The 5,768-nt window shown below is 42.1% G+C and overlaps 1 non-coding gene across 1 annotated transcript; it reads right to left on the bottom strand.

Annotated features, from left to right (window-relative positions):
- Positions 1–518: 518 nt before the first annotated feature.
- On the bottom strand, positions 519–637 carry LOC145413305 (5S ribosomal RNA). Its single transcript, XR_013899704.1, has one exon. It is a non-coding gene; the product is annotated as a 5S ribosomal RNA (ribosomal RNA).
- Between the last annotated feature and the right edge of the window lie 5,131 nt (positions 638–5,768).

The raw sequence follows: 5,768 nt of genomic DNA, 5'->3' as shown, positions 1-5,768 counted from the left end.
TACCCCCTCCTCTAAAAGCATATTTAAATCCGCTAGATCCGGAATCTTATATGGATCCGAGCCAAACTGTACATATTCGTAGATACCAACATCCTAAATATGCCTGATTTTTATTCATCAAGATCCATGCAATATTCACTGAAAAATTTACGAAAATGTTGAAAAACGCCCTATCTCGCAATGATAATGTGAAAAAAAAAAATCTTGGATCCACACCTTTATACGAATTCGCACCAATATTTAATGGAGTCTGCTCTGGGCCAAGGCCCATTCTTGGCCCATTCTTCTACCAAGTTCTTGGAAATCCGTCCTGTAGTTTTTGTGTAATCTTGCCCAGAAACCAACCAACCAACAAACAAACAAACGGTCTGGGGTGAAAACATAACCTCATTGGTGGAGGTATATATATAATATTGCCAGACGTCATGTATCCCAAACGGGGTGGTCAAGGGCTTAGAGTTAATTGTTTTATAGGGAGGGGCACTAATCCTCCACCAACCCCACTTAACACGTAGGGATGCCAACAGCATCTGGTGTTCCCAGGCGGTCACCCATCCAAGTACTAACCAGACCCAACGTTGCTTAACTTCGCTGATCGAACGGGAAGCGGTGTACTCAACGTGGTATGGCCGTTGATATATATATATATATATATATATATATATATATATATATATATATATGAATGTGTTTGAATGGATGAGTAAATGGGGAGTGTGTCGTCCTGTCTCGGCTACCTCCCTTTCCTTGGGGGAAGCAGCCTAGGTATATATATATATATATATATATATATATATATATATATATATATATATATATATATATATATATATATATATATTAACCTATGTACCCTACTTTTTGAGGAGTCTTTGATCTCCACCCTGCCTAAGGCTTGGCAAAGAGGGGATCACCAGGAGTCGTAGCTAATTATTTCTGTACCTTTATATTATTGCAGGTATCGGCATTGCTATCAAAGGTGTCTTTAGTCTTCTCTTTAACCCGCGCGCACATTGCTGAGCGGTGTAATGTTTTACTCCCCAGGGTAATTATTCAGCCCTTAGAGTACTGTATGGCGTGGGTGTTGTACTTTTTGTGTGTTTCTTATTGTGTAATATGTACTGTATGAATACTCAATTTATTCTCTTATTCATTTAATAATGCATCTGTCCTACACGCATGGTATAACCAGGCAGCTGGATAACAACGCACAACTTTAATCAACCAATTAAAGATGACCTGATGGAGTGATAGTGGGCTAAACTCTGCCTCTGCCATGCACCGACTCTGCTGGATCCCGAGTTATCATCTTTAAAAATGCTAATGAATGATACGATGCAAAGGATCTCCCAGCCACAGCAGCCCTCACTGGATCCTTGCCTTTGATTCCCCCCAGCACTCGGATGTACTTGTGCTTTATATTCTCGTCCCAGAGGCTCTCGGAACAACCTCACCCTTTCTCTACCCGACCCTCAGTTTATGCACCAAACCCATCAACCTCCCCCACCTCCCCTCCCTCGCCCGGCATTCAGGAGACAGGCTTCAATGAGGTCTGGTGCTCGGGCCCAAACTTATAAACTCACCTTAGCTCCTAAGTATGCGTTGCGTACAGGGGGGTCCTTGTTGTAAGTAACTGTGGAATGAGTTTTAAAATATCACAGCTTTAACTCGCGATTGTTACTGTATTTTAGAGGAAACTGGCAAATAAGCTTATAGGTAACAATCTAAATAGGCATTTACTTCTTTCATATGCTACGAATTTACTAGTAAGAAGGGAATGTCAAAAGGACTATACCAAAAGAAAGCTTACTTTAGTAAATTGGATATTTATACTATTATCTCACCCATACAGCTATCCTGCACTTCACAACTAATCCATAATGAATATTCAAATCACATAACAGAAAAAGCAAATCGAACTGAAATAATAGTTAGCTGTAACGGAGATTCGCGTATCCTCAGAGTTGTTTAAGATCCTTGATAAATACCAACCCTAGCGTTCAGAAAGCTTTTACCTAACCAGTGTACTGCGCGTGGCCTCCTTTTCACCTTGTTTACACACGAGTTTAACGCTTGGAAGCACATTTTTAAGGGTGTTATTAAGCGGAAGTAAGCGAGTGCGTTCTATCAGTTGACAACTTTATTAGTTAATGGTAGGTAATTCTGTTCTTTGGGAAAACCACCGCTCCTTTCATTTATGATTTAATACGTTTGAGTGAGTCTGTTTTACGATGCTGTGTATCCAGCATCACGTGTAACAGTGAATGTAGGCTAATACTTTGTCCGGTTCTATTCGCTTTTCAGGCTTGGTCACAGGTTTTATAGTAGTAGACTTATTAATCTGAATCACTTACATTATATATTTTTCTGCAAATTTTCAAGTAGTAATTCTAGCTCCTGCACTGCAATAAATACACTCTGAACATATTCGCCAGTCCTCCAGTTATTATTATCATCATCATCATTATCATCATCATCAACCTGTATCCATAGACTAAAAGCTGACTGAGGAAGATGAACAAACAATAAATACCACAATTACTAAAATATATTTGAAAGGCTGTTGCGGTAGCATGGTAATGTGTGTGTGTGTGTGTGTGTGTGTGTGTGTGTGTGTGTGTGTGTGTGTGTGTGTGTGTGTGTGCGTGCGTGCGTGCGTGTGCGTGTGTGTGTGTGTGTGTGTGTGTGTGTGTGTGTGTGTGTAAGGATGGCTTAATTGTATGCATTACTTTTTTTATGCAAGGAAGAAGGAACCGAAGGCCAGGAGCCCGCAAACCGTTCCTTCCAGGGGAAAAAAAAATAATAATACAAAAGAGAGCCAAATTCAAGTTTCGTTCATTTCGAGATGCCTGGACACACTGAGATTGAAGGACTGGAGATCATAGGAAGTAGGAAATACAAAGGGAGACAATTCCGGAGTTGACCTGTTGCATAAATGAAGGACTGGGAGTAACAGTTACCTCTTAAAGTTTGTTGCTAAACGGGTGCTACGCGCCCGTCGTAGAGATCGAGGGATGCAAAAGGACAGTTCAGAGGAGCAGTGACCATTTAAGTAGCGAAAGAAAAGAGATAAAGATGCAACAGTGCGGCGAAGAGACAGAGGTTGAAGGGAGCCGATAAGAGGAGGAGAGTTAATGAGATGAAAAGCCTTTGACTCCACCCTATTGAAAAGGGCTGTATGTGGGAGCCTCCCCACTCATGGGAGTTGTACTCCACACAGGGGAGAATAAAACTCGTATACCATATAAGGTCAACAACTGTGCAGTGGTAAAGAAGGTACGGAGTCAGCTTAGCACACCTAATCTCTTGGAAGCAGATTTTACAAGAGATGTAGTATGATCTTTCCAAGATAAGTTCCGAGTGAAAGATATCCCAAGCATGTTCAAGGATGATGCAGGTTTGAGCTGGATATTATTAAACAGTAGTGGATACTCCTGTGGAAGATTTTGTCGGGTTGACAGGTGTAAGAACTGTCTTTGATGCATTAAAAACAACAAAATTATTTTTACCCAGTCAGAGATACTGGCCAAGTCAGACATTAGGTGTGCCATAGTCTCATCCCTTGTTTGTTGAAGTAACAGCTGAGATGGACGTTGTGGGAAACGAATGGAAAGGTGAAGGGTGAAATCATCAGCATACGAGTGGATAGGGTTAGATGTACAGCTTAGAATATCATTGATGAATAAAAGGAGAGAGTTGGTGATAGGACAGAACCCCGAGGAACACCACTGTTGATAGATCTAGGAGGAGAAAGATGTCTGTCTACAACAGCGGCTATAGAATGACCAGAAAGGGGACTATAGATGAAGGCACAGACAGAAGGATAGAAATCGTAAGAGTGTATTTTGGAAATTAAAGATTTATGCCAGACTCGATCGAAAGCCTTTGAGATGTCTAATGCAATGACAAAGCTTTCGCCAAAGTCCCGAAAGGAGGATGACCAGGAGTCTGAAAGGTAGGTGAGAAGATTGCCAGAGGAGCGTCCCTGACGGAAGCCATACTGACAATCAGAAAGAAGGTTGTGGTAGGAAAGATGCTTTAAAATCTTTCTGTTAAGAATTGATTCAAAAACTTTTGAGACAGGATATTAAAGTAATTGGACGATAGTTAGAGGTTTGGGAATAGTCATCTTTCTTTGGGACTGGCTGAATGAGAGCAAACTTTCATCAAGAAAGAGAGGTACAAGTTGATGGACAAAGGTAAAAGAGTTTACCTAGGCAGTGTGTAAGCACAGAAGCACAGTTCTTGAGGACTACAGGAGGAACTCCATCAGGCCCATATGCCTTGTTAGTACTGAGGCCAGTGATGGCAGAAAATACATCAGCTGAAGAAATTTTAATGTCAGCCATGAGGAAGTCAGAGGGGGAAGTGATGGAGGAACAGCACCGGAATCGTCTAAGGTGGAATTGGAGGAGAAAGTCTGAGCGAAGAGACCTGTTTTAACAGTAGAAGAAATAGCTACAGAGCCATCAGAGTAGAAAAGAGAAGGGAAGGATGATGAGATAAAGTTGTTAGAAAGGTTTCTGGCAAGGTGCCAGAAGGAGCGGGAAGAATTTGGATTGGAGAGTTGAGAGCATTTAGTATGGATGAAACTATTTTTAGCAGAGCGAAGAACAGACTTAGCACACTTCGGGGCAGAAACATAAAAAATATGTGATTCAGAGGTGGGTTGGCTCTGGTACCTTTTATATGCCCTCTCCTTGTTGTGGACAGCATTGGAACATGTGTGATTAAACCAAAGTTCCCTTGCATTAGTCAAAGGATATGGGAAGGGAATGTATGCTTCCATGCCCGAGAGAATAACCCCCGTAATGCACAAGGCACACTCAGATGGCTCCCGGCCATGGAAGCAATAATCATTCCATAGAAATATCAAAGAAGTACTGCCTGAGGGCTTCCCAATCTGCACCTCTAAAGTGCCACAATCGACGTTTCTTTGGAGGGTCCACAGGCCGTATTAGAGCGATAGGACAGGTTAAGGTAATAAGGTTGGGATCGGAGGAGCCCAGTGGAGAGGAAAGATTAAATAAGGGGTAAGTGCATCTAGTACCTGGTGGTCGAGAACACCCTGTGATCACGAAGAGGAGACAAGAGGATTTTCGATCATGCTGTGCCACCAAAGTGAGTAGGCTGTTCATTTATTTGCAGTTTAAATTCACAACTGCAACCTTGGGCCGATACGCCACGAAGAAGGTATTATGTTATATTCTTTAATAATGGAGTAAGCGGGGTCCAGAAACAGTAAAAGTAAAATGCGCGCGCGCGCGCACACGCGCACACACACACACACACACACACACACACACACACACACACACACACACACACACACACACACACGCACGCACACACACACACACACACACACACACACACACACACACACACACACACACACACACACACACACACACACAAAGCTAGGGGAATTTCTTATCAAAATACGAGGTGAAACGAGCCTTCCCCATTCATTTATCTCCAAAGCTTCGATAGTCTTGGGTTCATTCCATAGGCAAAACTATCCATGAGAACGTCAGCCACCTGTCTACTAAAAGTCGCCCTTGCCACACTTCCAGACTGTCACAGAATAAGAAGTGTGCAGCACTGAATTTTTAGACGCATTTCGATACATCCTTTATCTAGGTACTTTTATCATTTATCATTTCTTGTAAGTCGCCATCGACCTGATCTCCCCTTTTCACTTACCGGTATTCACTTTATGATATTAATCGGTCTTTTCCTGGGCCTGCCACACTTCCTCCTCTATT

This window comes from Coenobita brevimanus, chromosome 95 (assembly GCF_032717465.1).
Source record: "Coenobita brevimanus isolate Jiangsu-jjx chromosome 95, ASM3271746v2, whole genome shotgun sequence".
Classification (NCBI taxonomy): domain Eukaryota; kingdom Metazoa; phylum Arthropoda; class Malacostraca; order Decapoda; family Coenobitidae; genus Coenobita; species Coenobita brevimanus.
The sequence above is the reverse complement of the archived record's forward strand: the minus strand, read 5'-3'. Positions and strand labels throughout refer to the sequence as shown.